Genomic DNA, 14114 nt, shown 5'->3' with positions numbered 1-14114 from the left:
TATTAAACTTCTCAATGGGGGTGAAAAGATTTTTAAAAATCAATTTCAATGTGTCATATATCTTCTACTTATAATCTAAAGTAAACATTTTAAGAGGATTAGCTCCTTGGGTTATTTTCAACCTTCCCACCTAAACCCCCATTTAGTTCTCCGACAGTATTAAACAATTGGCATTGCTGAAAATTTTCAAATCCCCAAAGAAAATAGAAATCCATTCATGTATTTTAATGCAATATATACTGAAGAAGAAGAAAAGGCATTTTAATGCATTGTATACTGAAGGAGAAAAGGCAATGGTTGTTTATAAGATTGATTTATACTGAGTTACCTGTTACTGAAAGGATTATGAACTGCACTGATGTCAAAATACCAGATAAATTCAGTTACATAAATACCATCAATTGTAAGATTTATCTCTTCCTGCCATAACAATCATTCTGGTTAAGATTTTTTTGGGCTTATAAATGACAGAGAATCATTAAACTGGCTTATTCAAAAAAAAGAATTTATTGGCTTTTAAACATAACTGAAAAGGTGATTTGATTCAGACATGACTGAATCCAGGTACTCATAGGATACGATTCATAATCTGTCACTGATTCCATCTCATGCACCTTTTGCTGACTCTTCCTCATTGATGATGATGATGATAGTCAAGTGCAGCTCCAAATCTGTATGCCGCCATTCAATCATTCCACCAGAAAGTAAGAATGCCTCATTTCTATAATTCCAGCTAAAGTTCTCTGGCTAACTTTCATAAGCTCAACTCAGTTCACATTTCTGTTTCTGAAACTCTTTACTGTGGCCTGAGAAGTTGAATGGGCTGATTGGCCAGTGTGAGTAAGTGTACTGCTGCAAATGAGAATGACTGAGGCTAATCGTGAACCATGTATAACTTCCAGCTGACCAGGCAGTGCAGCACCAGCTACTTGCTGGGCAAGCCTGGTGTTCTGCCTGGAGGAAGGGGTGTATGACTTTAATTTGCACAAAGGTATCCTATGGACTAGCTGTGGCCTTGCAGCCATGTATGTGAATCCCTTGGACAGTGAGTAGGGGAGGGTGATCCTCTGGTTGCAAATCAGGTGCTGTTCTATGCTAAGGGAAAATGGACACACCGGGCAAACAGAGCTATCAGATGTACCACAGAAAAAATGCCATCACGCTACTGCTGTTAGTGCAATTCTGAGTGTTTTGTAGGTCCAGCTCTATTCAATTTAAATCTACTCAGCTCAGCTCAATCCAATCCAACAATTATTGATCACTTATTACAGGCCCAAAACTCTGTGTATGTGTTGGGTAGGTGGATAAAGAGGCACTACCAAAAACAACAGCAACAACAACAAAAACAAAAGACAGAAGACATCTGTTCCTTCAGTTCAGTTCCAACTCTTTGAGACCCCACGGACCGCAGCACGCCAGGCTTCCCTGTCCTTCACTGTCCCCCGGAGTTTGCTCAAACTCATGTTGAATGGTGATGCCATCCAACCATCTCATCCTCTGTCGTCCCCTTCTCCCGCCTTCAGTCTTTCCCAGCATCAGGGTCTTTTCAAATGAGTCCTTTCTTTGCATCAGATGGCCAAAGTATCTGTTCCTTCAGGAGTATAAAATATTCTAACTTTATATCAACTTTGAAATTTCTTGTTTTAAAGTCTACTTTGACATAATAATTTGAAAAGTTCTCATGTAAAATCAAAGATGGTAGAGAGTAAATATTCCTTTAGTTGCTTTTTAGAAAAATAATCTGCACTGTTAACTGAATTACACATCTATGGTATGTTCAAATATGATTACACTCTGGTGAATTTACAAAAGTGAGGGAAAAATAAGGATTTACTTAATTATATTTATTGTGTTATATCAATCCTTACTTCCTAATGGTACTGAGTGTTTGTACTGCTTGCCACATGCCAGGCCAATAAATCAGGAGATGAGGTGTTGGGGCAGGGAACAGTGACTCTGTTTGGAAAGCCAGCAGGCCAAGAAAACAGCCCAAAGAACCATCTTAACCATTTAGAATCCAGGCCTCTGATACACTAAAAGGGGAGAGGGTGTCCTTGCAAACTTCTTGGTGCAAACTCCTTTGTTCTTGCAGCTGTCCCCATGTGATGCAATGCTTTAAAAACCTCAAACAACACAATCATTATTTTTTGTTCAGCAGCTTTTTACCTCTATTATGATGGGGGAAGTGCTATATCTTGAAATGTCAGAGCCTTGAAAGGGGGCTATCCTGTATATTTCAGCTTATAGGTAATAGCTGTTTCAGGAAGGCTCAGAGTCAGCATGACTCAGCACAGAGCTCAATGTTGGGGGTAAGAAAGCGGATCAACATGGAGTCAGGTTTGTTCTCGGTTACACTTACCAGTCTGAAACAGCAGCTAAATAGGCAGCTGGTAGAAGGTTATCTTATGTTTTCAAGTGATCTTTTAAGAAAGGTTTAGCTTTAAGGTTATTGCTAGTAACTCAGAGTTTGCTTTAAAAATTGAATTAAGCCTTTTATTTCTGTGAAGAAAAAAACTTACCTGTGTTCCCTCCAACCCGCACCCCCCCAACACTGTTTAAACAATGCATGTATTAACTTTCAACTTTGGGGAAAGCAAAACAAAAAACACCCAAGCTTAATATTATCTAGTCAAAGTTAAACAATGGACTAGGGGCGTGAGGAGAGAGGCAAGCAGTAACCAAATGGCAAATGGGATCTGTTTTTATTTCAGCATTTAGGGAGTATCGGTGAGACCTACCTCCTTCTAAGCCAAAAACTACCTAGCACCCGAAAAAATTTGTCCGGTTCCTCCTGGATTAAAGAGAACAGGATTTAAGTGAGTACATACTTAAGGTTAAGTGAGTAAATACTTGCGGCGGGGAGGAGGTAACCACCACGGTGGAACTTTGGGACTTCTGTTTGTTTTTTGCTTTCAACGCAGCAGCCCAGTAATAGGGAGAACCAGCATTTAAGGCCACGGACAACCTGGCTGGGTCTGGGAGCGAGGGGGATGAGGATGCGGGAGGATGCGATGACGCTGTGCTGAAATGAAAGCGATGACAAAAGCTCGCGAGGCCTGAGCGCCCCGGCGGGTCCCATCCCGCGCCCGCAGAGGCCCCCGGGCGGCCGGGCCACCGCGCGGCGGGGCGGGCGGCCGGGCGCGTCAATGGGCCCATTCAGGCCGGCGCGGCGCGGGGGTTGAGAAGTTAAGGGGCGGGAGGTGGCGCGCCGGGGCCGCGGCCGCGCCATTTGCATTTCAATAAAACCCGCCTGTTGACTCAGTGCCCGGCGCTTCCGCAGCTCCCACCAGAATCTGCCTTTGTTGGTTTTAGCTCCGGTCAAGTCCACTTCTTGCAACGGGGGAGCCGCGCGCATTGAGTTTGTGTAGTCAGGCAGAACACTCGACAGGAAGGAAGGAGGAAGGGGTGCTCCGCGCGGCCATTGTCTGGGCAACCGGGCTTAAGCAGCCGAGTGACTATTTAATCTATAAGGTGCACTTGAATCCCTTGCAAATCCTCTCAGTGTGGAGTAGGGAGCACCCAGACAGGGACAGATGGTGCAGAACCCCTTTGTTTAAAAATATGGAAATGCGTTTTCTTTCATTTACCTAAAGTGGCCCCGCTCTTTTAACTGTTATTATTCCCCCGTGTTGCATCGTCCAGGAGAGACCCGAAGATGCTCTTAGGTCTGGTCAGCCCGGCCTGAGCGTCCCTGCTTTTTTTTTTTTTTAATGTAATAGTTGGGAGTGAGTTTGCTGTGTTTGGCTGAATTACAGTAAGGATCCCTCTTACCTTTTTGGTGTCTTCTGAGCTTAGGCAGAGTGCATCCGAGGACATTTGCTTAAAAGTCTTGCAAGATCTCTTTTCAGAGGCTCCCTTCCTTTCTTTTTTCACAGTAAGCATCAAAGTCGAAGGCCTCAGGGTGCTTCACCTGCAATTGGGAGTGAAGGGAGAATGCTCTGCTCCCAGTCCACCTGCTGCTTTGCAGTGACTTCTTGGGCCAAGAAGCATAGTGAAGGGTGACCCACTTGGGTTTCCAGAGCCGGAAGGATGCTGTGGCTCAGGGCCTCACACGTGGTTCGGCTTCCACAGCTGTAATTTAGAGGATGTTCAACATCAGCCTGTGGAAAAGTGCACATGCTTGCAGTGTCTTAGAAAAAGTGGAAGGCACTGTCTACAGAGCCCTTGAGCTTGCTGACGTGTCACCACACGGATTTTCTGATCATCCTGACAACAGAGAGGACTACATTTTTATCTCGTCTTGGAGTGCACTTGGAAACATTGGAACCAACCCACCTTAGTCTAAAATGAGGTCAACCACTATCTACATGGGCTTACTCTGGTGGCTCAGTGGTAAAAAACACACCTGCCAATGCAGGAGACCTGGGTTCGATCTCTGGTCCAGGAAGATATCCCAGAGAAGGAAATGGCAACCCACTCCAGTATTCTTGCCTGGGAGGTCCCGTGATCAGAGGAGCCTGGCAGGCTACAGTCTGTGCTGTGCTGTGCTTAGTTGCTCAGTTGTGTCTGACACTTTTCGACCCCATGGACTGTAGCTGCTAGGCTCCTCCATCCATGAGATTCTCCAGGCAAGAATACTGGAGTGGGTTGCCATGCCCTTCTCCAGGGGATCTTCCTGATACAGAGATCGAAATGGGGTCTCCTGCATTGCAGGTGGATTCTTTACCATCTGAGCTATCAGCAAAACCCAGGATACAGTCTGTGGGGTTGCAACACAGTCGGCGGTGACTTAGTGACTAAGCAACAACAACAGCAAACTCTCCACATATCTGACCTCTTTCTGGTTCTGGCTTTGGTTTAAAAGGGGGCAGTCGGGGTCCTGCTGGACCTTTCTATGTATGGTAATACGAATCAATTAAAGGAAATTTTTTTTATTGTATTAGTTTTGCCAAATATCAAAATGATATGATGATGATAAAGGAAAAGTTTTGAATGGATAGCTGGTAAAAAAATCAGATAATTTTCCATTTAAGCACAGATTACACAGGAAGCAGATTATTGGCTTGAGGTTTTGAAGGTAGGATGAAACCAACACATTAGAAAATAGATTATTGAAGTATTTTAATCTTGAGGTGCGTATAAATCTTGGGCATCTTAATACATTTATATAAAGAGACAGATGTCTGTTTGGTCTGTAATTCTAATGCAAACATTTGACTATGTGAAATGCTTACAAGCCAGCTGTTTTTTACCTGCCATATGACTGCAGAGTCTTTGCCCTCCAGTTTTTCTGACATGCTCTAAGAATATAGACAACATACGTACAACACCTGGACCTGTGAATTAATTAAATTACTATCTCTGCCACCATCAAGAGGCTTTCTAAGTGGCCAAGTGCAAGGATCTTCTGTTTCTTATCCAAGTATCAAAACCCCAAGTCCATGAATTGATCCTTCACTATGAATTCCTTCTTCATTTCTACTTCAGCCATTTTAGAGCAGAAAAGAGCCAGAATAAGGTGTCAGCCAGCAGTATAGCTTACACTTTATGGTTTTTAAAGAAAAACCTATCTAAACTGGTTTCAGGTTACCTTGTTAGAAATTAATTAAAACTGTGGGGGGTGGGGTGGGGCAATGCTTTTACATGCCTGAGCATTGCTCAGTAAACAAATTTGTTTAGAATTTCAAAAGTTAAAAGAGAGCTTTGCTTGGAGTTTTAAGATTTTCCAGGTTTTTCTTCCAAATGGTGAGAAATAGAATAAAATATTATTATTCCATGGGCAGGTGTGAGCTTGAGCATGTTAAGTTTCTTGGCTTTCTTTTGATTTTATATAATGAGCCTTTTGTTGGACTTCATTACAGTGATGGTCTCCCTCTCTGATTCTGATTAAACCATGAAACCCCACATACTCACTGATGTTTGTCATTTCGTTTTGGTTGGTAAGTGAATTTTGGTGATGAAACTGTGAAGCCACAAGTTCCCCAAAGCACTGGAATGCAGTTAAAAGAGAACTGCCCCGTGGAACAAAGAGTTTTGATTTAAGTTGAACCTGTGGCTTCATGCTCATTCATGTAAATGGTGCCCATTCATCTAGATTGGGGATTATCAGGATGCTCTCAAGTCCAATGTGTTGTATTGTGCCTCGGTGGAAGATCAGAGAATGAGACTATGTATTATCATAGGGAAATGAACTTCAGCAACTGACCCTATTTATAGGAGAGGATTTGGCCAGCTGGGACATGAATTCAGAGGCTTTAGTTATGAATCAATTCCTGTGAGACTATCGTGATCGGCTTGAAGGTGTTCCAACTGAACTGTTACCTTTAGTTTCTGCATCACTTGGGTTTGTCCGAAGTGAAAGTTTTTATGGTGACCTTCCATCCCAGACAGAGGATTGTTTAGAAGTGTGCACCAAAATTTCTATTCGGGTGTAGACTTAGCTTAGGAAAGTTCTTCAAGTCATAGCTGTTTCCCGCTGCAAGCAGAATACATTCCCAGATACCAGTGGTATAAGATTGGTGTTGTCCTACCTGATCTCTGCAATGGTTGACAGTATTAACTGCTTCCTGTTTGAGAAGCTTGCTCCTTGGTGATAGAACTCTCTGGGGCTTTTCTCCTACTTCCCTGGCCTGTCCTTTTTAGTCTTCCTTGCAGGCTCTTTGCCCTTTCCTTGCAGACTCTTTTCCCATACTGTGCTCTCGTGGGGGTTCTGTCTTTGGTTCGCATTTCTTCTGGGTATTCTCCTTGGTGAGATTTCTAGGAGACCTTTCTTAAACGCACTGCGTGTCCTCCAGCCTCAGGGCCTTTGCACATGTGGTTCTTTCCACTTAGAATGTTCTTTCCCTGGATTGAGGATACCTGGCTTATTTCTCTATTTGGTTCTCTACTCAAATGTCACCTTTCAAATGAAGCTTCCCTGGTTATCCGTAGAAAATATCTGGTATCCAGTCAGGGTCAGACAAGAATAAGGCAGGCAAGCAAGGTGTCCAGGGCACACAGGAGGCAGGTTCAGGGTCACACCTGAGAATGTGTGCCTCCTTACACATTTCCCTGGGAATCTTACTTGCCTCACCTGTCCTACCTGTACTCAATCACTGTCTAGTATCTTTATCGTTCTTCACAGATACTATTATAACTAACATATATATCACTGATAATTGTCTTGCCTCTCCACTCTTGACCCACTCACACCATTAGAACGTAGGCCATGTTGGAGCAGGGCCCTTGTCTCTTCTGTTTTTTGCTGTATCTTCAGAGCCTAGAACAGAGCTCAGGATGTAGTAGGTATTCATCATTTATTTATTTTTAAATGAATATAGTGTATAAATGCCTCCTACTCCTATCATTGAGACTCTCCAGTGCACAAAACCAGGTTTGTAAATGAACCTCTCCCTTTGGACGTCCCACAAGCTTTTCAAACTCCGTGTGTCCAAAATTGCACTTATCACCTTTCACTCCCAAACCTACCTCCCACTTCAATTTTCTCTTCTGGTGAATAGGACCTCCATCCAGCTCAGATGAAAATGCTAGAGATGTGGTAATTCAGGACTATCAAGTTCACTCCCTAAATAGCTCCTCCCTTCCTCCATTTCCCTCCCTGCTGCCCTGCTTTAATTCAGCCTCTCCTCCCTTCCTCCCGGAAAAGCTGCCAAGCCCTTTCCAGCTGAACTCGTAGCAAATAGCGTGCTCTCTGCTTAAAACTTCTGGCACACTGCTGTAATGTGAACTCTCTAAACCACATACCTGATCATGCCACTTCCTTATCTTCAGATCCTTCCCTGTATCGCTAGAGGTTTAAAGATACAATTCGGATTTCATAGAAAGAGAGGCGATGGGTCAGCTGACTCTGGCCTGGATCCCTAGAGTCTCTTGGCTGTGCCCACCCTGTCTTCCTGCTCCTGTGATCTTACCCTCTCTCCCCAACACGATGCACATACTTGGTGCTCCGGTCTCAGAGTGCTTGGAATTTTGGAGTAATCTACACTTCTAAATGTTGCTGTATCGTCCCAAGGCTAATCTCTACCTATCCATTCATCCTAGGTGGAACAGGCAACTTGAACTTCCCTCCGTTTGTCAGGTTATTCTGTAATTTACTGTTTACTTACCCTGTTCCCCATCCTACTGTGAGCACCGTAAGGCTGGAACTGGGTCTTTCATTTTTGCACACCCAGCATAGAGTTGGCCCTTGATGCTGTTTGTTGAATGAATGTATGTGTGTGTGTATTCAGTCGCCAAGTTGACCCCATGGACTGTAGCCCCACCAGGCTCCTCCATCCATGGGATTTTCCAGGCAAGAATACTGGAGTGGGTTGCCATTTTCTCTATAAATTCACTTACAGATTATTTTGTTATGTGGGGTATGGTATAGGTCACAATGACTCTTTCCTTACTTGATAAGTTTATTCCAGCATTATTTTCAAAAAATCCTTCCTTACTCCCTTGTGTGAGGAGCTTACTTTGTCATATATTACATTCTTACAAATAGTTGGATGTGATTTCAGTTTTCCATTGTGTCATCTTGATTTACACATCCATTCCTGCATCAGTAACACACCAGTTTAGACTTCTTCAGCCACTTCTTTACCAGAATGTGTATATGTGTGTGTGTGCACACGCATACACATGCACATGCTCAGTGGTGTCCAGCTCTTTGCGGCCCCATGGACTATAATTTGCCAGGCTCCTCTGTCCATGGAATTTTCTAGGCAAGAATACTGGAGTGGGTTGCCATTTCCTCCTTCATTTACCAGAATATTCTCAGTGTTTTGTCTGTGTTTATTTTCCTATGAACATTTTGGTATCAAGTGTTTTATTGATGTTTTAATACAAAAATCCAGTGAGAGTTTTAATTGGAGTAGTTATCTGAAATTAATTTTGAAAAAACAGAACTGTTCCTCACTATATTCTCATCATGAAGTTGGTTAGTTGCTAGTTTAAGAGTAATCAGGTAATAAAAAAATAACCAGATAAGAAGAACACCACATCAAAAACTAGTGTCAAGGTATAGCCACATTTTTACGCTGATCACTCTACTTCCTCATGACAAAATTCAGGGACTCATGTTTCTCATTTCATTATGCGCTCTTCCTTTCCTGGGAAAAGATGACCTGTCCAACAAGCTAACTTATCTTTTAAAACTCCCTCATGGAGATAGGCAGTATCTTTCATATACCATTTCAGTGTTAGATGGAATATTATGAGTGAGGTATTTTTCCCTTTGTCTGATCCTAGTATTTGAGAACAAATTCATCCCATTTTCTTGAGAAACAGCTGGCTACTATACCATTTCCACAGACTTTCCTTATACTTTCAACTGGTAACAGGGAAATATATCTTTAGCTCAGTTTGTCTGAAAATTTATTTTGTGGGACCTTCTAAACATCCATAAATTTTACACAAACCATTCGAGCTTTTTGCATGATTAATCTTCTGTTGTTTATCTAGTGTGGGACGCTGCACACTACCCCGAACTCTGATTATAAAGAGAGGGCCATAACCTCGGGGGAGTCTGGGCTTAGTGTTCACTGTGTCATCAGCCTTTCTCATCCCCGTGTTTGTATTATGGGATTAAAATCATCGTCATTTTGTTTTTGGCCTTGTTCAAGTCTCTAGTGTCTTTTTTTTTTTTCTTTTTTACTGGCAATAGAGTCTAAACTTTCTAATTTAAGCGAAGGGGTTTATGAGCCCCTGGGGCAAAGATTTCATTCCATAGCCCTGAAGTTGGAAGCAGGGAGATGATTTGGTTCATTGATTTCTCTTCTGTTTCTTTCCAGTTCTCTAGCCCCTGATCCCTATCTGCTGGGGGAGTAGTTAATAATTTTTACTTCTATCCTCTGGCTTTCAATTAATAAGTACTCAGGTGATCTGATTTAAAGCATGCTTTGAGGTTGTTTAGCCACTTCCATGAGCCCTTAGCTACAGTGTGTTTCAGGTAAAGTCATTAATAGTGTATAAGGATGACAAAACTTGTTTTACATTATCATGAAATTATTTAATTTTTAAACCTGGTAAATTAAAAAAAAATAGGTATGTTTTTAAAAGGTTACCTAGAACCATAGCCATGGAAGTTTATTCTCGCTCCAACCAACGTCTGTGCGTTTTTTTAAACTGCTGGAGACAGCTGAGTTTTAAGCCACTGTCAATCAAAAACGAATAACAAACAAATGAAGCCAACTTACCCAGCTGGACCATGGTTTTCTTGCTTTTCCTCCGTTTCTCTGGCAGGAGAAAACAGCCTCCTATGCAGAAAATGAACAGAGCAGGTCAGTTTTTGAACAGAAAACAATTTTTTAAAACAGCAAATACACTCAGGGTGCACGCCCTGGCCTGCAGAGGTCCAGTCCAGCGCACGTGCAGGGTTTGTAGGAGACAAAGGTAACATAATGTGTTTGCCTTCTACAGAAATGACTTTGGAGAGCTCTATTCTTATTCAGGGATGCTGCTGTTACTGAAGATTCTTGTGCTTTGTTTTTGGAACTCTTCTTTAGGAAATGCTTTTAAACTGTCTAAGCCCATGTGTTTCCCTAGTCTGTCCATTTATTGTCAGCCCTGCACCCTGTGTCCTAAATGTCCTTACTGTCTCTTAATCTTGACTAGGGAAACATTCTCTCACTAGTTTTATGCCCAGTTATTATACTTCTAAAATTAATTTTTGTATGGTTGCTAAAATTATCTCCCCCCCCCACCCCCGCCGCCCCGACCATATCCGTTAGCATGTCATGACATTCAAGGCTTTCCACGGTCTGGTCGTATTCTACTTTTCTAGCCTTTCCTTCTCTCCGTCCCCTCCATAAATCCTACTCCCAGCCAGTTAGTAAAATTTAGACTGACCTTGCATCTCCATTTGCCTGGCACAGTCTAGGTTTATATCTGTCCTGGGGTCCTGTCTCATTGAACCATTTTAGCACTTTCAAAGGTGTCCTGGTTTGGATAACAAATTATATGGTCACTCCTTTGTATTTTCAACAAATTTATTGAGACATAATTACATACCGTTATGTTTACCTGCTTAAAGTGTACAATTCAGTGTATGTGTACAGAGTTGTGGGACCATTACTTTGATGCAATTTTTGAATATTTTTATCACCTCCAAAACAAACGTTGAACACATTAGCAGTGATTTCTCATCTTACCCCCGTTCTCCCCATCTCACCCCCCAGCCTTAGGCAACCACTAAACTACTTTTTCCTTCTACACATTTATCTATTCTGAATATTTAACATACGTAGTATTTTACAATATGTGTTTTGTGTGTGTGTGTGTGGGTTTCCTTCACTTAGCATAATGTTTTTGGTGTAGTATGTAGCATGTGTCAGTATTTCATTCATTTCTATGACCAAATAATGTTTCATTGAATACGCTGTATGACACTTTATTTACCCATTCATTATTTGAAGGACATTTGGGTTGTTTCCAGTTTTTGGTTGCTGTGAATAACGCTGCTATGAACATTAGTGTACAAGCTTTGGTTGGATATAGGTTTTCATTTCTCTTGAGTATAGCCCTAGGATTGGACTTGCTTGGTCATATGCTATCTCTATGCTTAGCAGTTTGAGGGATTGCCAAACTTTTCCAGAGTGTCTGCTGCTCCATTTTACATTCCCACTGGTAATGTGTGAGGATCCCAGTTTCTCCACATCCTCCCTGACGTGTGTTGTTGTCTTTTTTATTGTAGCCATCCTACATGTGAAGTAATACTTCACTGTGATTTTGCTTTACATTTCCTTAAAAAGTAATGATTTCGAGTATCTTTTCATATGCTCATTAGACATACATTTACTTTCTTTAGAGAAATGTTTATTCAGTTTTGCCTGCTTTTAAATTAGGTCATTTGTCTTTTAATTGGGGCTTCCCTGGTGGCTCAGAGGTAAAGAATCTGCCTGCAATGCAGGGAGACCTGGGTTTGATCCCTTGGTCAGGAAGATCCCCTGGAGAAGGGAATGGCTACCCACTCTAGTATTCTTGCCTGGAGAATTCCACAAACAGAGGAGCCTGGTGGGCTACAGCTTCATGGGTCTTATAATTATTGTGTTGTAAGAATTCTTTATGTAGTCCCTTATCAGATATATGATTTGCAAATATTTTCTTTCAGTCTGTGGATTGCCTTTTCATTTTCTTGATGGTGTCCTTTGAAATTCAAATGCTTTTCATTGTGGGTTAGTCTGACTTAACAATCTTCTCTCTGACAGTTTGTGCTTTGGGTATCATATCTAAGAAGTCATTGCCTAACCCAACATCACAGAAATTTATTGCTGAATTTTCTTCTAAGAGTTTTATAATTTTAGAACTTTCATTTAAGTGTATGACTCACTTTGAGTTAGTTTTTGTGTATGATGTAAAGTTAGGAGTCCAAATTCTTATTTTGCTTGTGGATTTTCAGTTTTAGACCATTTGTTGAACAGGCAATTCTTCTTCCATTAAATTGTCTTGACCTCCTACTTCTATGCATTTTAATAGTTTAATTATTTATATTATTGCCTTGGCTTAGAATTGTGTATATATATACACACACACATACATACATATATGCACATCTTCTTTATCCATTCATATCCGTTGTTAGGTTGTTTCCATATCTTGGCTATTGTAAATTATGCTAACGATGCTACAATAGACATAGGGGTGCATGTATCTTTTCAAATTAGTGTTTTTGTATTCTTTGAATGGGCTTCTCTGGTGGCGCAATGGTAAAAATATCTGCCTGCCAGTGCGGGAGATGCAGGTTCAAACCCTGGTCCAGGAAGATCCCCGGGAGAAGGAAATGCAACCCACTCTAGTATTCTTGCCAGGAGAACCCCATGGACAGAGGAGCCTGGTGGGCTACGGTCCATAGGGTTGCAAAGAGTCAAACACGACTTAGCGACCAAATAACAACAAATTCGTTGGATAAAAATGCCCAGAAGTGGATTAGTTGGATTGTATGGTAATTCTAATTTTTGAGAAATCTCCATACTTTTTTCCACTGGGCACTACTCAGTGATAGCATTTTTGAAAGAATTTCTCCAGATTCACTCACGAAGGAAGACAATATGTAACACCAGGGTAGGAGTTATGACTGAGGGATATTGCAAAGCATTCTGTAACTCACCTCATATGGTGCTTCCCTCCCTACCCTTTGGCCCATGAACCCAGGTTTAGTGTCAGGATTCCACATCCTGACACTAAGATCTCTAGGAGGTCACAATTAGAAAACCAAACCACCAGTAGAAAAGTACATTCTTCTGGGGCTGTTCCTTGGTTATTAGCAGAGCTTAGTTACTCACACTTGGCTGTCATTATTTAGGTTACTTTGAAGGATAGGAGGAGGCAGAAGTCTGAGGAGATTTGTGCTAACAGACTTTGTGTCCTGTATGGATGTTATATAAAAAAGGAAATACACTGCTCTTTTGCAGGTTTCTGTGATCTCCTGGTCCACAGCTCTAAAGGCAACCCTAAAGAGCTAATGGTCAGGAAAATCAGGCTCAGCTCTAAGCCTGTGCTTAACCAGGACTTGTAGTATAAGGCAACCAGTGCTGAGACAGTAGAATTCCATTGTGACCTATTGTCCGGAGATGAGAAAACACCCATGTTACTGAGTTCCAGCGTCACAATGAGAGAGCTCACTTTACACGCCTGCAGCCCCTGGGGATGTGATTTAATCTGCAATATTACTGAATCCCTGGAAAAGTCAGTTGTGGTTCTCATATGGACTTTTACTATATTTATTTCAAATAAAAGCAACAAAAATTCATAAGACTTTTATAGATTGTCAAAAGAAGAGCTAGTCAAGTGTCAGCGTTGTATAATCACATTCTTCTCAAAGTATGTATGTGGCCTTTGAACACTGGAAAGGCAGCGTTACAATGAGGGGGGTGGAGGGGGAGTTTGTTGTTTTGGAAAGAGTGAGTAGAGGCCAGATCATAAATGGCAATGAAAACTTTCAGCTCAGAGATGCACAGATGGGCTTTCTGCTGAAATGACTAACAGCTCTTGTCAGATCAGCAAGTAGTAACCACAAAACACATGTTCTGTGTGTTTAAATTCACATTTATTAAGTTAAATAATTGCTAATTTACATAACAAAAATTTAATTCTCATATTTTTCAGAATTGATACAAGGCTTAACATAGTCAAGAACTATAGTCAGTTGAGTAGCATATATCTTTATTAAAAGTAAACATCAAATGCTAATCATT

General features: G+C 41.5%; 1 long non-coding RNA gene across 1 annotated transcript; it reads right to left on the bottom strand.

Moving 5' to 3' along the window:
• Nucleotides 1–261: 261 nt before the first annotated feature.
• LOC133228638 (uncharacterized) lies at nt 262–13428 on the bottom strand. Its single transcript, XR_009730308.1, has 4 exons — nt 13203–13428; nt 10119–10178; nt 3772–3910; nt 262–1591 (listed from the first exon to the last, which is right to left on the bottom strand). It is a non-coding gene; the product is annotated as an uncharacterized LOC133228638 (long non-coding RNA).
• Nucleotides 13429–14114: the final 686 nt, after the last annotated feature.

This window comes from Bos javanicus, chromosome 17 (assembly GCF_032452875.1).
Source record: "Bos javanicus breed banteng chromosome 17, ARS-OSU_banteng_1.0, whole genome shotgun sequence".
Taxonomy (NCBI): Eukaryota; Metazoa; Chordata; class Mammalia; order Artiodactyla; family Bovidae; genus Bos; species Bos javanicus.
Note: the sequence above shows the minus strand (reverse complement) of the source record. Positions and strands in the feature narration are given on the sequence as shown.